The following is a 19,821-nucleotide window of genomic DNA, read 5'->3' on the forward strand; positions in this document are numbered from 1 at the left end:
TCTCTTGAGGGGGGGAAGTTGAGTTGGTGGCTGACGGCAGACTAAGTAGTCTCTGCAGGTCGTCCCTGGGTTCTCCTCCCGCTGGGCCAGATCAGTGGGTAGGTTCAGGATCCCTCACTCAACTTAAAAGGCAGCGCCTAAGCCCTGTCACTTCCAGTGGCATAGGTCCCTGGCTAAACCCTACCGCCTAAAACTCCTGCGGAGGTTTCTCCAGGTCAGCATCGCCCCAACTTTAGTTTTCCCTCACCCTGTGGACAGTAGAGGGGTGTAGGTAAGCTCAGGACCCAGCACACAGGCCCCTGTGGCGGTAACCCCTGGCTGCAGGTCCCCTTCTCCCAGGTCCACCCTCTGACTGACTACATGGCAGCCCAGCTCCGCCCTTTATACGCCCCTCACCCCACCTTCCAGACAGTGCCAGAAGCTTCTAGAAGCGTCTGGGGAAACTGGGTCTAACTGGCCTAGAGGGAGGGGTAGAGCACCCTGGGTGCCAGGCTTCCCTCCAAAAGCTGGGGTGGCTGGGAAATAACCACTAGACTGTTAACCCAGCTCAGTCAGACGGCACAACCACACAGCTATGGCATCCATTTTAAAAGCGTTAGGTGTAAATGGGAAAACTCAGTCTGCGTACATCTTTGAACAGTATTCAATATTTGCATTCACATAACATGCGATTTCCCACAAAAGCGAAACATTTCAGGGAAAAAGGGCCAAGTCCAACACAACCCCCTTCCAGCCAAAAGCCAGGGTAGACCGATCAATGCCTTGATGGGCTTCCCTGCTTGGGGCGAGAAAAGGTGGACGCAGGCCCGCAACTGCAGGAGCACCCGCAGGTTCTCCTCCACTCTGGAACCCGATGGTTCCCTCTCTCAAACCTTCCTCGACCGACTAAGCCACCACCCAGTGGTTCCCTAGCTGGTTGTGGCCAGGACCAGGGGCGATTGTAATCCAGATGTCTCTGGCCTTTGCGGTCTCACAGAGTGGGGGGCAGTAACCCCAGGCCCGTAGTACCCGTTGACCACTCTCCTCCTCCTCCTTGCAGTTCCAAACTGCCACTGGTCCTCCCACCTGGGGTCCGCACCCTCAGGCTGACCAGCCATCAGGGGTGAGGCTCCCCTCCCCCTACCTCTCCTTCTGGGGTTCCTCACCATCCTCCCATGCGAGGCACCCTCAGACCACCACTCTCTCCCCAGTCCAGGGCCTTGACCCTTCAACTGGTTCCCCAACCTAGGGTCTAAACCCTTAGGCTGTACCGGTGCCAGGGGCGAGTCCTCCCTCCCCCTGCACCCCCTCCCAGAGTTCCGCACCCTCCCACCTGGAAAAGTACCCCTGGAAGTCACTTCTGGGGGGACACTGCTTACAGATGTCCCACCCGCCAGGTCAGGCAGTACCCGTCCCTGGCCTCCCAACCCAGGATCGAAGCCCTGTGGCTGAGCCGGTGCCAGTGGCGAGACCTTCCTCCCTCCGCACCCCCTTCCAGAGTTCCGCACCCTCCCACCTGGAGAAATACCCCTGGAAGTCACTTCTGGGGGGACACTGCTTACAGATGTCCCACCCGCCAGGTCAGGCAGTACCTGGCATCCCAGCCCAGGATCTAAACCCTGCGACTGGGCCGACCCCAGAACCTCAGGAGCTCTGATTACCGTCGCCCCTGGTTCTCCTGACACTAGGGGCTCCCCTTCACTGGACGGCACATCAGGACAGCCTAGGCTCCCAACCTGGGGCTCCCTTATGGAACTCTCCAGGCCCTGAGACTGCGGTTGGGGCACCTCGGGACACCTCCCCGTCTCACTCCTTCCTGTAGATAGGACGTGAGGCCCTACAACCCTCTCACTTCCCTGGGACCTAGTTTATTTCTCTTATACTTTTTTGATTTGTTCAGGAGCGATTGATTGACCCATTTACTTTTGTGGGTGTTTGGTGATCTATTTTGGTCAATATGGACAACAATTTACTCCGCTTTGCATTTTACTAGGTGAGTGGCCATACCTAGAAGTTTTTCATATAATGTTTCCAATTGAGTACTTTTGTTTGTTTGTATAGCAAGGGTGAGTGACTCATCACACTTCAATGGCATTATTTTATCGGTTTTAGATAACGTGCACGGTGATTTAATTTAGGATACATTATAGATTGGATGTTTTGTGTTTTTTTTTTTTAACATATTAGCAGTTATTATTTCATCATGCTAATAGGATTTCCTCCTTTTATGTTCACAATTAGAATTGATGACATCTTTATACAGCCTCTATGTGAAATTTTTTGAACCTATCTTAACTTGGACGTCGTCATTTAATCTAGTATTTGGCTTGTTAGGTGGGTGATTTCGGATATAGATGTTTTCCTTGGAGAGTATAGGGGTCTCTTCCCCCCTTTTTCTTCTTCTTTTTTCTCCATTATATTTTTCGCTATATTTCTTGTTATATAGGCTTTTTGACTTTCACGTCATTTTGGGGCAGTCCTTCTTGCTATTTATCTATTTTCATTTCACTATTAATTGTTTTGGGTCTATGTTGCGGACTATGGCTATACATTGCTTTTTCTTTTACACACTTTTTCATATTTCTGGTGTTTTTTCACAAGTGGTGAATCTCAGGTGTTTGGCAGCCTTCGGTTAATTTAATTGAGATTTTTATTATGTGATTTCTGATAATTGTATTCTTATATCTACAGCCTTGAGAAAGTCACAGTACGCATATGTACGGACGAAACACGTGTTGGCTGTTGTGAAATATCTTTTGTGCGAATTGGGACACAAGATGAACTATTAAAAAGAATACGTTTTGTGAAGATTCATATTCCATTTGAATTATTTTATGGAAATTTTGGAGCACTCTGGATTTTTCAAAGGACACTGAGTATATCATTACTCCGACTATTAGTTTCATAACATCAGTTTGATTTCAACTGTTTATAACTTTATTATGGGTGTGCGGCAATAGCTGTTTTCTTCATTAATGTTTCTGGATACGCTGTTTTTCAACTTACCAACGGCACTCCTGGGTAGTGAGAGCCTACAGCTTCCTCAGCACCCCGCTATACTTATAGCATTTATATACCGAATACGCCAATAACTGTTTTATAATTACTTCATTGCTATTTATGAGGTGCGGTTTTTCCAATTCTTTTGGAACACTACTACCCTTTTGTGTTATATGGCTGTTAGCGACAGCTTGTGAATATTGCGATAAAACTATCTCTGCTTTATCGGCAGAAAAGTGCCGCTAAAGCGGTGATATTACCTTGTGAATATGCCCCCAAGTTGCATAAGAGGTCGGGAATGCTTAATTTGAGCAGGTGATTTCTGGTGCTCGGCACTGGCACTTGATTTTCAACACCGACGGTTATGATAGTCTGCCACACGCTGGCGCTGTTTGCTTACTTTAGAGACAAGCAGAATAGCAGTTGTCTGTTAATTCAATATACCCTAAAAATGACACGGGCCTTCCAAGCCATTGTTATAACTCTGGGGTCTGGAATAGTTTGAATTGTTACACCTGTAGTAGTTGTGTTGGTTCTGCCGTTGGCAGCGCTGGCAGGGGCAGTGGGTGGTACAAGCTGCAGTGGGCTCCTGACAAGGGCCCCGATACTTATTTTTGCACAGATTAAACACTGGTTGGGATGGTCGACTGTGCCAGCGGAGTGGGCCAGCAGTATCAGGGGTTCTGTTCATCTTAGTGGAGAAGAAGGATTTACTTAGGATGGGGGTGACCTGACCCCAACCCTCCAGTCTACCTGGAGAGAATGCGGGGGGTTGAATGCAAGGGACGAGTCTTGCAAGGTAGTGTGCAGGCTACACAGCGGGCATGTCAGGGATGTGGTGCCCACTGTGCCAGGCACCTCCTGGCATCTGTGGTGGTGGAGCTCGGGGTGTCAGTGTGAGTGAGGAGGCCTCTCCTGACTGCATTCAGGGGCGGCTGGAAGTGGTCAAACATGTGTGAGGTGTGCGCTCGACTGATCTCCGCACAAGTCCAGAGCATCCCTACTGTACTGCACTGGGAAGCCCAGCTCCTTGGTATCATCAAAGGGCTGGTGATACCAGGGCAGCATATATGTGGAAGAACCCACAGAGGTACTGTTTGCTCGTCTTATTCTCTATTTAAAGCTACATTTGTACATCCCCACTCAGTCCCTATGCGACTCACTTAATGTCTATTTTATTGACAAAATACTGGACATCAAAGCCAGCATTCCTCGACCGGTGTCCCCTCTTACATCTGGTATGATAATCAAGCCGAATCATTACACCCTGAGTAGTTTCCCACCCATCACCCAGGACCAATTTCGGGAATTACTGTCAAGAGTAAAATCCGGTGCACCTTCAGATATTTGCCCGCCCCACATCTTAAAAGAGTGCTTCCTGACTCACCCAGCCCCTGCCCTCACACTCCTGAACAACTCCCTGACTCTTGGACTAGTCCCCGCAGCTTTTAAAGAAGCTATAGTTATTCCGCTTCTAAAAAAACCAGGGGCAGATCCTGCCTGTAAAGCCAATTTTCGACCTATCTCGCTGCTGCCTTACTTGGCAAAAGTCCTGGAGGCACACGTGGCCAAATGCCTATCTAACTTCCTTGAGGAATCCTCCTGCTTCGATCCCCATCAGGCAGGCTTTCGGCCTGCACATTCGACTGAAGCAGTAGTCACGACAGTCCTGGACACCCTGCGTGACTGTGCCGACAGACGCTCTCCACAAGCCCTGGTGCTCCTGGATCTCTAGGCCGCTTTCGACACGGTCGACCACAACATCTTGGTCGACCGTGTCGAACAAGCCGGCATCCGGGACCTAGCAGCTGGCTGGCTGAGATCCTTCCTGACAGTCCGTAACCAAACTCTACGTCTTGGTGACTTAATGGGCGTCAAACAGGCTATCACTTGCGGAGTACCACAGGGCTCATCCCTGTCTCCCCACCTATTCAATCTGTATATACTTCCGCTGATTCAGACCTTAAGAGACAACCAGGTGAGAGTCTTCAACTATGCAGATGATTTACAACTGCTCTTTACCATCGAACACCGAAGACTCCATACGGCACTTCCAGTCTACCATGAGCTTCATTAAAACCTGAATGGACCAGAACCAGCTCAAATTAAACCCGGGTAAAACTGAGCTAGTCCTGACCGGCGAAAGCGGCAAGTACTGGGGCCCGCACTACTGGCCCTCTGAATTGGGCCAAGCTCCAACGCCCTCCTTGTCAGCTAAAACACTTGGAGTCACGGTGGACTGTGACTTATCTCTTAAAACACAAGTAGGTCAGGTGGTCTCCAAGTGCTTCTTCCAACTGAAAAAAATCCGGAAGGTACGTCGCCTGCTCACACCCGAGGCTATCACCCAGGTGGTGATCTCTACGGTACTAACCCATCTGGACTACGCAAATGCCATCTACCTAGGTCTTTCCAACTACCTGGTTAAGCGACTCCAGATGGTACAGAACCATGCCGCAAGGCTAATCCTGAACCAACCAAGGCGTCAGGCAGCCACCCCCCTCTTAAGGAAACTACACTGGCTTCCAGTAGCCCAGCGCTGCGCCTTCAAGACTGGCTGCATAATCTTCAAGTCTCTATACTGCAAAAGTCCATCTTTCATTAACAACCTGATTTCTAAATACACCCCTTCCCGCAACCTACGCTCACTCCACCAGAGCCTCCTGCAGACCCCTTCCTTCAAACTAAAGCGCGCAGGAGGTCGTAGGTTTGCCACCCTCGCTTCCTGCTTGTGGAGTTCTCTCCCTGTGGAGACCCGGAATTGTCAAGACCTCCTATCTTTCCGGAAAGCCTTGAAGACCTGGCTCTTCAGACAAGCATTCTCATAAACACTCGCCCCTCTATGTTCATGTTACTGCTGATCTTAGCGCCAAGCAACCAATCGGTGATAGTGCGCTTTAGAAATATTTTAATAACATAACAATAACATTTGTGGTAAATTTACAATTATCAGGTTCCGTAATGCAATGACCTTTTCTCAGTCATTCGCTAGACAGGTAATGAAACTTTAAAGTGAGAAGGTTCCTCAGTTTGGGGGGACATGGGAGATATCATGTATGTGCTGAGTAAGAATAGGTGAGCAGGTGTGACAGGTGTGATCTGGAGACAGACATGTGCGTGGAAAAGATGGAGGTACATTACGTTTGTGAACCATCTTTTGGGAAGAAGGCTGCCTGTGGTAGAAAGGGGTAATTGGGGAGCACCGAGACGTATTAATAACAGCAGTGTTGTCTTTAACAAAAGAACATCTGTGCGGCATGCACAGTGTATACACAATCCGTTACTTCTCGGGAACTGCTTTGCAGACACTGCTGTGTTAGGAACACTGCAGGCAGCTGTCTCGGAGCGCCACGACAAAGGGCCTGAAGCAGGCAGCAAAAGGCCTCAAAAAGGACTTGTCACTAAGGGAAAAGGAGCACACAAAGGGCAAAATATAATTTTGTTTTGGGCTCCGAAAATCCTAACACAGGTGCTGCTGCTACCATTGGACAGCGGATACATAAGGCTGTAATGATAGGAGAGCCCTCTTCTAATACCCTTTAATGTCCCCCTTCTAGGCCAGGCCATCGTCCCTTACGTGATAAGGGTCTCATTTTAGAACCTGGTAGGTAGAAGAGCAAAAACTGGTGCGAATGCTTTTTGTGCACTTTTTTTGCACAGCCGATTTAGAGTTTAGTGTAAAATGATGCTCTGCCTGTCCAGGTCTTGTACCAAACCTGGATAAGGCATAAATAGCGAGCGGAAAGGGCGCAAGTAACCAATGCTTCCACGCATTTTAACCTAGGCAGCCGCCTTTGAAAGTGAACTACGAGTGCTATAAACATTCACGTCCCAACAATGATATATATTGCACACTCGTGTTCTTTATGCCTTGCGTGCACACTCCACGTGTTCTACACATCTGCACGCGTGATTTCTATCAGAACACAACAGAAAGGCCTGCCCTGGAAAGAGGTGGGAAGCTGTGAGGAGGAGCGCATTCAACGGAAGTACCTTCTACGTGTAACAAACATTTGTAACACTGTGGACATGTAAAGGAGTTCTGCCTTTGGCCTCGTGCCTTCAATTGGTCATGGACCCCCTCAGTGACCTGCGGTATACTTATAATGCATGGCAGGAGGTACTTTATCCTGTACATAACGCACCGCCAGGGCACGGCGCGTAACATCGTTGGCGCGTGACATCGCGGCGCGTGACAGCACAGGAAGTGACATCAGATCTTAAGCCCTCACATGTATGTTTAGCGGGTCTATCATGAGTGCATTGGAGCACATTTCGAGTAGACTTGCAAACCCTCCTGATTTATGCAGAAGATTCACACTTTTATAAGCTTCACATAAACCAATGTTGCCTTTTGTCAGCACAAACTTCCTCTACCCATAGTGCTCCACAAGAAAAAATAGTGATTTTTAAATTATAACAATGCCTCCTCCGGGGTAGTAAGCGCTATACAAATGCTTTTTATTTTGTGCAAATACTGGGAAAGATCAACACATCTGACATTCTTACAGTGCATGCATGTTTCCTAAACCAGGACTGAACAAAGTGAAAAGCTGCCTCTCTTAGGGATGTGTGAAGAGCTAACAAGGTGTGAGCCTTTGTTTCCCCTCCGCTGCACTTGCATCAGGTGTGAGGCTCCTGACTGCTGCTAGCCAGGAGACTCCAACAAAAGGAGGCCCGATGACCCCTCAGACTCGGCCTTTGTTATGGGCAGCGGGAGTCAGAAATCTGCCTGCACGTTGTTGCAGATCGAAAGCAGATAACAACGTGCAGGCGCTGCTGAAAGTGTCCCGGTGCAGGCGCTGCTGAATGCATCCCGGTGCGGGCGCTCCTGAATGCATCCCGGTGCAGGCGCTGCTGAATGCATCCCGGTGCAGGCGCTGCTGAATGCGTCTCGGTGCAGGCGCTGCTGAAAGTGTCCCGGTGCAGGCGCTGCTGAATGCATCCCGGTGCAGGCGCTGCTGAATGCATCCCGGTGCAGGCGCTGCTGAATGCGTCTCGGTGCAGGCGCTGCTGAATGCGTCTCGGTGCAGGCGCTGCTGAAAGTGTCCCGGTGCAGGCGCTGCTGAATGCATCCCGGTGCAGGCGCTGCTGAATGCGTCTCGGTGCAGGCGCTGCTGAAAGTGTTCCTGTGCAGGCGCTGCTGAATGCGTCCCGGTGCAGGCGCTGCTGAATGCGTCTCGGTACAGGCGCTGCTGAAAGTGTCCCTGTGCAGGCGCTGCTGAATGCGTCCCGGTGCAGGCGCTGCTGAATGCATCCCGGTGCGGGCGCTGCTGAATGCATCCCGGTGCAGGCGCTGCTGAATGCATCCCGGTGCAGGCGCTGCTGAAAGTGTCCCGGTGCAGGCGCTGCTGAATGCATCCCGGTGCAGGCGCTGCTGAATGCATCCCGGTGCAGGCGCTGCTGAATGCGTCTCGGTGCAGGCGCTGCTGAAAGTGTCCCTGTGCAGGCGCTGCTGAATGCGTCCCGGTGCAGGCGCTGCTGAATGCGTCTCGGTACAGGCGCTGCTGAAAGTGTCCCGGTGCAGCGCCGAATGCGTCCTGGTGCAGGCGCTACTGAATGCGTCCCGGTGCAGGCGGCCATTGTCTGAGCCTTTTAAACTTGGCGGAGAGTTCGGGTTCACAATATACGTATAATGTACGGTAAGGGTTAGTTTATCCCATATATAACACTCTGTGACGGGCCATATCAGAGGTCATGCACTCGCATAACATTACGTAGCCTGATGCTGCCACGGTCCGCCCTTCTGGGATCTCATGGAGCACGTGGGGTTCACAACATCCTTGCAGTGTACAGAAGGGGTACTTTATCCCATTTATATCAAAACGCCACAGTCCAATAAGAGGGCACACAGATGGCGTTCACTGAAGAAGCTCGACTCCTCTCACATAGCCGTATGCTGCCACCGTCCATGCGTCTGAGACCTCACAACACGTGGCATAAAGTACTCCTAGCTGTACGTTATAAGGGTATTGCAAGTCACCGGGGAGTTCTGTGAACAGAGGAAGTAGGCGAAAGGCTGAGTTCATTTATAAGGCCATGGAAGTCCAAGGTGACTTGTAATATACTTATAATGTATGAGAGGGGGTACTTTCCCACCATCATCTTTCCCACTAACCACTTAAATCCTTAAAGTGTTGCTCTTTCCCATGAAAGACCTAGCATGTTTGCAAACATGAAGACTGCAAGTAAAATCTCTAATGCAAAATTAAACTCTCTAAAAAAGCAGGTAAATATTTGTGTCAAAAAGATATTAGAATAAGTTTAATAAATGTCAGATTTTAAAAAGTAATGTGTAGAAACATGCAGAGAGAGTCTATCTTTCCCATAATTTGCTAAAAATGTTGCCATAAATATCTCCTTTTTGCTTACTACTGTTTATCTAGAAAAATACAGCAGAAGAAGGCAAAGCCACGATGCCTGCGACCAACCTTTACCTAGGCTGCTGGATCTGACATCCTCGGGGTAAAGAATCAGCGGAGCATGCACGGCTACAAATGATTTGGGGCTGGTACATAGGGGAATATTCTCAAGGAGCTATCGCCGAGTTATCGGCACTGTATCGCAGCCAAAGTCGCGATAAAATTACAGCCCCATTCACAAGCTGGTGCAAACAGCCCATACCACCAGATTTCCTGCGATAGCACCCTCAAAAACACACCACGGATGACCACGGCAACTATCGCTAATGAGATGCAGAGTAGGCATTCCCGAGCAAAAAGCTGCGACAACACCACTCCACAACATTCTCAACGACCAGTCACAACGGCAAAAAGATCCCAAAAGAGGCGATAAGGCGCGTTAGCAGCAGGAAATTAACACCTGCCCCGACCTGGTGCAAAGTCGGACGACAACCAGCACCAGAAAGGGAACCAAGCCCAGAGCCACACCTGAAGATCAACCGATGCTATCGAGCTACTCATCATGCAGCTCGGAGCCCCAAAAGGGCCACAACACCCACTGTCACCACCCCAAGGACCGCCACCCCCAGGACCGCCACCCCCACCTGGACCAACACCGCCCACCCCCCGCCCCTCAGACCACCACAGAGGCAGCACAGACAAAGACAGCGGACCTTCAGGAAATGCACCAGCATCACAGAATAAACCCCAGAGCATGTCATTGCCCCCTACAGGCTCAAAAGGACAACCATCCTCCGCATCCTGAACATCATTGCCCACAAGATGACGGCACCAACACAGAGGAGAACCAATATCCCTCTGCAGACAAAGCTGCTGGCTGTGCTGCACCTGTTGGCCTCTGGGACATTCCTACCAACAACTGCCATAGTCGGAGGAGTCTCACAGCCAGCCCTATCCAAGTTCCTCAAACCTGTCCTGGATGCCATCATCAGCTTGGTACCCCAGTACCAAAACTTCCCCCACACTGTGCAGGAACAGCTGGAGATCAAGCAAGGAATCTGCGCCATAGCTGGATGACCGCACGTCTTGGGGGCAATCGACTGCACTCATGTCTGACTTGTCCCCCCTGCCGACACTGCATACAATTACCGCAACAGAAAGCACATGCATTCAATCAATGTGCAGGCAATAGTTGACCACCGGGGACTCTTCACCAATGTCGTCGCCAACTACCCAGGCAGTGTGCACAACTCATACATCTTTCGACAGTCCATCATCAACCGGCGCTTCCAGGATGGCACCTACGGAAATGCAGTGCTCGTTGGTAAGTACCAACTGGACACACCACACACCTCAACTCCACAACAATGCAACCCACAACTCTGGCAATACACACGTCACAAACACACAAACAACATGCCAAACAACAATCCCACCCACCAGACCCCACAGCACAACTTACTGTGGCAACCTGGGCTAGCCATGTACATGACCCACCAACGGCATGTCACATCAGCCACACACCAGCGGAATGTGGAGGTAGGTGGCAACCAGGCATGTGCGAAGGAGACGAGTGACCCATAAATGAGAATGCAAACATTGCCAATTGTGGCGTGGATGTGCTGGACAGACTGCAGTATGCAGACATATCCCTGCCGACAAACACTGCTGGTGGTGATAGTGTTGTGGACAGTGGACGCAACCATGTCACCCCAGCCGGTGGGGAAGATTTTGGAAATGTAGCTTGTTACGTCCCCCGTAAGCGTGTGCGTAGTGGGCTTGCCTGGCGTACGCCAGCCTAGCGCAGGGGTGTGAATAAAAAGCACGTAGCCCTGGGCGTGGTTCTCTTCCGGAATGCCCAACATCTCTGCCAGGGTGGCGCCTCTCACCCCGCCACGAGGCTGACGACGTGTGCCGCAGGGACACTTTCAGCAGCGCCTGCACCGAGACGCTTCCAGCTCTGGTGCCACTGACTCTGTGCCACGGGAATCATGGGCACCCTCCCTTTGGACTAATTTGGTGTATGAGTCCATGTCCTGGGGGTTATCTTCATCATGTAGCTGATACTGACATGGTGGGTGTTGGACTTGGCCCTTTTGGCGGGTTCACCCCCAAAACTTTTTGTAATTATCCTAGCCTTTTCCCTATGTTGTGTAAGTGGTTTTAGGCCTCTAGCGACTTTTACACTGTGTCCCAGTGGAAAGTGCGCGCGCTCTGTGGTAGATTGAATGAGACTGACCTGCCCTCCCATAGGAATGCATGGGGAAAGTGTGTGTCCATGGTAGTTCCTGATGCGTGGGGAGTGCAAGGTCGAGTTTGGTATGTGCGAACTCGTGAGAGTGAATGCTGTGCGATGATGTGTGTGACGTCACCGTGTCTAGTGTAGAAGTGCCACTTCTAGAAGCTGGCATGTCTGTGTAGTAAATATGAAGTGACTGTCTGGCTTGTGATTGGCTGGTGTGCCTGGCTCCAGGAGTCAGGATGGATCTGCCTCAGTGGTGAGTGGAGAGATCTGCATGTTGATGAGTGGGAGGAGTACACCTGGGACCTGAATAGGGCTGGGCTTTCCCCACACAATGCTGGCTCCGCCCCCTGTGGTGCGACTGATGTCCCTAGCCTGTCCTGTGAATAGGGAGAGGGGCTGAGCAAAACAAAGTGCTCAGGAACCAGTTGCATCTGGTTCGCCCCTTCCCTGTACCTTGAGAACAAAGGAAATGTGTATATAAAAAGGGGCTGTGACCCCAAGTAAAATGTTCTTCTTCTGATCCTAACTGGAGGGGGGGCCTGCTGCTGCTGCTGGGCGCCAAGAGAGACCGCCACTGGGGACTGCCTGGAGGGCCCTGTGAGCTGGCCCGTGGACCCAGCCCTTGCCCCCCTGCCTCCTGAAAGACTTTCCCTGAACTTTGCCGTCCTTGGAGGAGCGCTCTGTCTTCCATGGCCAAGAAGCGCTTTATTTTTATTTGCTGAAGAGCGCCTTCGTTGGGAGCAGCAGCGCTGAGCTACGATAATTTCTAAGGGAACCCCGACGTAGGGATTCCCCCGCTTTTTGCCCTTGATTTATAGTGGATGCCCACCCCGCATTGCGGTGCTCGTTGGCGGGTGCCCACCCCGCTTATTTCATCATATTTCAGTGTAAAACGAAGGCGGGAGCCCACCCCGCGCTTCGGTGAAAGAAGGAGGAAAAATCACCACTGCAGCCCGGTCCGGACAGGAAGCCAGCCAACCTGTGTGAGGACGTGGGTGGGGCTTAACCAGGAAGCGGACGGGAGCCTACCCCGCGCTCCTGTGATCACCGCCGCGAGGAAGCAGACGGGAGCCTACCCCGCGCTTCTGAGGAGGAGAAGCCGGAAGATGACAGGAGCCCACCCCGCGCTCCGGCACGAAGAGCAGAAGACACCCGAAGACGCGTCCCGGCATGGGGCTGTGTTCCCCAGTGGAGGAGCCAGTGGGTCAGGGACCAGCCGGGATGGCTGAGTCTCCAAGAGGTGACCATGGTGACCACACGTCTGTCCTGGGGGATCTTCGCGCACTGTCAGGTGGACAGGGGATGGGAGATCTGCGCCAGGCAGACTGTCACGCAACATATGAGGCATATGTTACCATCGGGGGGATGGTGTGTAAGTCCCCAGAAGTCCTGGAGTGCCAGGCAAGTACTTAGCCAAAGTGGTTTAGACCCATGGTTGGGAGGCCAGGTTCAGGATCAGCCTGACCTGGAGGGAAGGCCGACTGTAAGCAGTGTCCTGACCGATGTAGCTGCTAGGGGCACCACTCCAGTGGGGAGGGTGCCGGACTCTGGAAGGGGGTGCAGAGGGAGGGAGTCCTCGCTTCTGACCCCGGTGCAACCTGAGGGGTTAAACCCTAGGTTGGGAGACCAGTTCTCAGGGAGAGGTCCTGAGCTGGTGGGTGAATTGTGTTACGAGGTCGCCTCTCAGAGGAAGAGAGGACGGAACCCTAGAAGAAGAGGTAGGGGGAGGAGAGCCTCGCCCGTGACTGATGGTCAGCTTGAGGGTACAGACCCTAGGCTGGAGGATCAGTGGCAGTTTAGAACTGCCCTGATGAGGGGTAGAGTGGAGAATGGTTACTACCCCCCACTCTGTGGATAGGCAAGGACCAGTGGCATCTGGATGGCCTAGGGCCTGGTCCTGGCCGCGGACAGCTGAGGAGTACCAGTGGGGTAGCCCAGTTGATCCGCAGAGCTTTTACAGAGGGAACCACATGGGTTCAGAGTGGCGTAGAACCGGAGGGTGTCCCTGCCGTTGCGGGCCCGCGTCCGTGTTCTATCGCCCAAAGCATGGAAGCCCATCACGGTGGTGATTGGTCTCCCCTGCGTTTTGGCTGGAAGGGGGTAGTGTTGGACTTGGCCCTTCTGGCGGGTTCACCCCCAAAACTTTTTGTAATTATCCTAGCTTTTTCCCTATGTTGTGTAAGTGGTTTTAGGCCTCTAGGTGCTTTTACACTGTGTCCCAGTGGAAAGTGCGTGCGCTCTGTGGTAGATTGAATGAGACTGACCTGCCCTCCCATAGGAATGCATGGGGAAAGTGTGTGTCCATGGTAGTTCCTGATGCGTGCGGAGTGCAAGGTCGAGTTTGGTATGTGCGAACTCGTGAGAGTGAATGCTGTGCGATGATGTGTGTGACGTCACCGTGTCTAGTGTAGAAGTGCCACTTCTAGAAGCTGGCATGTCTGTGTAGTAAATATGAAGTGACTGTCTGGCTTGTGATTGGCTGGTGTGCCTGGCTCCAGGAGTCAGGATGGATCTGCCTCAGTGGTGAGTGGAGAGATCTGCATGTTGATGAGTGGGAGGAGTACACCTGGGACCTGAATAGGGCTGGGCTTTCCCCACACAATGCTGGCTCCGCCCCCTGTGGTGCGACTGATGTCCCTAGCCTGTCCTGTGAATAGGGAGAGGGGCTGAGCAAAACAAAGTGCTCAGGAACCAGTTGCATCTGGTTCGCCCCTTCCCTGTACCTTGAGAACAAAGGAAATGTGTATATAAAAAGGGGCTGTGACCCCAAGTAAAATGTTCTTTTTCTGATCCTAACTGGAGGGGGGGCCTGCTGCTGCTGCTGGGCGCCAAGAGAGACTGCCACTGGGGACTGCCTCCCTGCCTGGAGGGCCCTGTGAGCTGGCCCCTGGGCCCAGCCCTTACTCCCCTGCCTCCTGAAAGAATTTCCCTGAACTTTTTCCGTCCTTGGAGCAGCGCTCTGTCTTCCATGGCCAAGAAGCGCTTTATTTTTATTTGCTGAAGAGCGCCTTCGTTGGGAGCAGCAGCGCTGAGCTACGATAATTTCCGAGGGAACCCTGACGTAGGGATTCCCCCGCTTTTTTCCCTTGATTTATAGTGGGTGCCCACCCCGCATTGCGGTGCTCGTTGGCGGGTGCCCACCCCGCTTATTTAATCATATTTCAGTGTAAAACGAAGGCGAGAGCCCACCCTGCGCTTCGGTGAAAGAAGGAAAAACCACCGCTGCAGCCCGGTCCGGACAGGAAGCCAGGCAACCTGTGTGAGGACATGGGCGGGGCTTAACCAGGAAGCGGACGGGAGCCTACCCCGCGCTCCTGTGATCGCCGCCTCGAGGAAGCAGACGGGAGCCTGCCCCGCGCTTCTGAGGAGGAGAAGCTGGAAGCTGACAGGAGCCCACCCCGCGCTCCGGCACGAAGAGCAGAAGACACCCGAAGAAGCGTCCAGGCGGGAGCCCACCCCGTGCTGTGCAGCAGTGGCTGGCTGGGCTCCCGTGCCGCGGGGGAGAGCCCCGCTCCTACACCGGAGGAGGCGTCCCCCGCCTTGAGGTGTCCCCGCTTTAGTCCGGTGAGTGGGAAGGAAGAAAGGGGGCCTACCTTGGTGACTAAGCCCCGTGGGGCCCGCGCACATCTAGTTGGTGCCTGCTTCGGGGCACATTGTCGGTGCTCGCAGCTGCCCCACTTGTCAGAGGGCAGCTGCAACATGTGGGCACTGTTTTGGATTCCCTTTTGAGTCTGAGAGCGGGACTCCAATGTTAGAACTAGTTCATCCCCAGTGGGGGTCCAACAGGCACCGGGAGTGCCAGGTTTCCTTGGTACATGTTCCCCAGCTGCCCTGCGAGAGCGAAGGCAGCTGCAACGAGGGGGCCATTTGATATTTGGCAGTCTCTGAGTGGGACTTGGGGGCATTTGTCATTAAGAGTTCCAGAGAGGGGCTCAGAAGGCACGCTAGTACCCAGGTTCATTTCCCCAGCTGCCCAGCACTTAGTGGGCAGCTGCAACGTTTAGGTTGTGCGCTTTTGTTTCTACTGCGTGCGCAGCCTAGCCCTGACATTTTGGACGAAGGGCGTTTGAGCTCCTGAGAGGCCAAGTTGGCCTGGGGACAGTTTTCCTGTGTTGTGCCCTCACCTAGGGTACATGGTTATTTTTACCTGTGTACGTTTGCGCAATGTGCATTGCCTTTATGCTATTTTTTTATTCTTAACTGGGTCTATGCATAGGAGACTGTTTTCCTAGTATAGGTTATGCTAGTGAGTTCATGGTTCCCTACGTGATATATGCCTCAGGTGTTTAGGATTGCGTAGGGTGTACTTACCTTTTACCAGTGGTTACTGGTTGTGCGCTACATTTATTATTTGTTCTACATTTCTACAGTTACAATTGGTGATTTGTGCTAATTCTGACAGTGGTCCATGTGGCCCTGTCTTGTGTAAATAGTCCCCTGTAAATTCTGCCAGTGCCAGTTGGCACAGTGTAAATTGTGTGAATATTTTCTAATGTGTGTTGGTATAATACAAAGGCTATTTTTATATATAATCTTGTGTGGAGTTTCTTTTGTGGTGGGCCTTGGGTGTTGTCGCTTTACACATTGCCTCCGGGATAAGCCTGACTGCTCGTGCCAAACTACCAAGGGGGTGCGCAGGGGTTATCTGTGGCGTGTAACTCCCCAGCCCTGACTTAGAGTAGTGGTTTCTGCCTGACTTTGGCGCAAGCCTTAGGCAACCAGAAATCCCATTTCTAACAGTGGGATACAGGACACTGTCGCATTCATCTCCAACATTATGCCTGTTTCTGCTTGCTCCTGCCCTCTGCATCATTCCCTGGATGGACACCTTCCACTGTCCCCCGTAACACTCCACGACATTCTCCTGGGACATCAACGAGGACCCGCTCAGCTCTTGTGGCCCTACCTCAGTGCACCGCAAGTCCCCGTTCCTTGCGGTGTGCCTGTGCCTGCCGCAGTGTATCATGTGCCACTAACTCTGTGCAGCTCAAGTCATGGACCCTTGCTGTTTGTACTTTGGACTTCTGATTGTCAGATCACTGTTGTAGTTGTTGGCAGCACCAGCCAACCCCTGAGGGGTTGCTTACACTACCCCACACCCATCCAGCACAGGCGTCACTGGACGTGTGACCCTGGCAATAAAGGTGCCGGGTGCACGTTCCCGTACCACAAATTATCTCATTGTGTCCATGTGATCATTATGTATTCATGAGGGCCCCGGGCCGTACCACATAACATCGTGCTGTGTACAGCTTGCGCAACCATGTCATTTCAGGCAGTGGTGTAGACCTTTGACATGTGGCTGTGTCAGACCCTCCTGTGAGCGTAAGTGAGTTGACCGGCATATGGCAGTACAGCGTGGGGTGTGGTCTTTTGACACGTGGCTCTGGTCGTGGTTGAGATTAGGCCTTGGGAAAGAGGCAACTGATGCGTGTGTGTCTGGTGTGGTGCCGGCGCCACCCATCACGCAATGTGCGATGTTGCCCCGTGGCATGCCCACGGCGTGCAGCCTCATCCGAGAAGTACATAAGGGTGAGCAAGCCTGCACAGGGTCCGGGAACATACATGCCAACTGTTGTGTGTGTCGCTATTTCTGCAGCATGGGCCAGAGGTTTACACTCAAGCGCAGAGCGAGTTCGGCCAGGCATGTACCCTACATCTGTGTCCGCCCTGTCCTTACCATAGGCTTACAGGCACATGGCTGCACACCTTCAGCAAACTACATCACAGTTTCGTTGTCAGGCTTGTGAACATGCGCAGAGGGGCATGGCAATGGTGTGCCGTGAGGTGCAGGTGATACAACCGCGCTGCGCACGCTGGTGAATAGGCTCGGGGAGAGGGTGGAGCAGCAGTGAGGCTACGTACTACACATTGATGTCACTCATGTGCAACAGGCAGTACATGTCATACAGGAATCACATAGTCATACATATCACACACCAATGACACAGTGAGCCTGCCAAGAACATCATGCCGAACCAACGATTGACTCATGTCTCTCTGCACTGTCTCAGGTGACCAGGGATATGCACTCTGCGCTTGAATGGTGACACCCCTCCTTGCCCCGTACACACAGTCCCAGAGGCAGTACAATGCAGCCCACAAATGCACCAGGGGCATCATGGAACGCACATTTGGCGCATTGAAGTCACGTTTCAGGTGCCTGGACGTCACAGGTGGACGGCTCCTGTACAGGCCAGACATTGTGTGCAAGATGATCGTTGCATGTTGTGTGTTGCACAACATATGTGTACGCAGCAAGGCACCATGGATACCAGCCCCAGAGGCACCGGATGATGAGGATGAGGCAGGTGGACCACGCCCCACTGCAGCGGCAGTAGGAATAGCTTTGGATGATCAAGTCACATTGTGACTGTCCTTGGCATTCGTGGGACAGCACAGATTGACCACAGGCCCGGAGTTTGCAAATAAATGCCTTACAAACCTACATTCACTAAGTGCATGTCACTCATCTGTACCGGCACGTCACTCAGTCAGGTGTGAGAGCGACATGTGTTAATGGCGAGTTTGTGATGTGTTCATGGATGGTGGGTGTGTCACCTCTGTGCAGTCGTGCGGTTTGGGGTGTCACGTATTCGAACTGCCAGTCCTGTGTGTCACAGTTGGTAGGGTATCCCACTCTTCGGCGTTTCACATGTGTCCAGGGTCATTCCATTTTGGCAGCCATTTCTGGCCTACAGGTGACAACAGTGCTCATTGTGGCGTCGGTTATGTACCCCCTTGATACAGGGATGCCCCCTGGGACTCAGATCCCACAACATGTACAACATGTACGAAAGCGGGAGTCACTGCCCCTACATTCGTCCACGCAGGCATGACACATCTGTGTGCAGGAGGGGTTGCTTGTCTCTCTGTAATGCCGTGGTAAAATGCGGTTTCACTGTGTGTTCCAAGCATGTGTCTGCATTGGCGCAGTTTACATTCAGACTGCGTGTCATTGTGACTGTGTGGAGATGCCTATGTGATGCGGGACGATGGTCATTTGTTCTACGTCATGGATGTGGGAGTGTGCTCGTACATTGTCATCTCGCTGTTTTTGTGCTCTGCTTTTATGTTGCGTTTTCCCGCATGAGGCGTGGGAATTGCAGGCCTGTCGCTAGTTATCTCTGATTTTTGTATCGCGGTTGGCCTCATCGCTACTTTTTTGGCGTTGGTGTTTCGCATTTTTGCGGCGTGGCGTTGTGTTTAACGTGGTCATTTGACGTGTTATCATGTGACTATTGCATGGTGCCGCCGGCTTATGAATACCACGTTGACATGGTGTTGTTTTCCCGCGATGGACTGCGATATGCAAAGTTGCGCTAAGCTAAATTTGCGATGGTTATCACACGTTCTTGAGAATATACCCCATAGTGTATTGTTTTACTCACTTTTATCTTTTACGTTTTAAAGCATTCAGCGAGCCTCTGCACATGCATCCGTAGAGTGACAGAGAGATGGCGCCCTCTGTGGAGAGGAGCTGTTCTCCCTGTGCGGGCTCAACGGTGACGCTGCCATTTCAAATCAGCTCAATAACTTCGAGCACATAACGAGCCGAGCCTTAATGTGACTTCTGTCTGCCTCCCTCTAGCCAGGCTGTGGTGTTACAGACGCTGCAGCAGACTTTGGAACTGAGGAACCAGGTTCCAGTCTCAGCATCGGATCAGCATCCTGTGTTTCTGGGTGAATCATTTAATATCCCTGTTCGTATAAGCAATGAATGTGTCCTTGTGTAATGTAACTGATGCCCGTGTAAAGCGCTCCAATTGGGCCTTCCGGAAGAATTAGCACTTATAAAAACTGCAAAAAGATGCACATGGAGGTAAAAACAAACCGTTAACATAAGGAAAGATGAATGGATACACAGAAGGACTCGAAGGTTCTAGTCAACCGATTCAAGAGAGGGGAGGCAATGGTAATGTGTTCACGAAGCCATTACTGATTTTGACGACTATTTTGCACCGAATGTATGCACTGGTATCAATAAATGTATAGATGAATATGTTAGGGACTTAGTGACATTTCCCTCAATTGTACGGTTGGTGGTTTACATGAAGATCTCAAGAGGGACTATAATGCACACAAAATATCCTAAGATCCAGTGACGACGGTGTATAAACAAAACGCTGGAATGACCAGCAGATGTGCAAAGGCAGTGAAAGCAGAGCCTGACGAGGACACTAATGAAATCAGACATAAAATATAAGGAGGAAAGAGCTAAATACTTAAAGTTCA

The sequence above is a fragment of the Triturus cristatus genome, chromosome 5_2 (assembly GCF_964204655.1).
Source record: "Triturus cristatus chromosome 5_2, aTriCri1.1, whole genome shotgun sequence".
NCBI classification, from domain to species: Eukaryota; Metazoa; Chordata; class Amphibia; order Caudata; family Salamandridae; genus Triturus; species Triturus cristatus.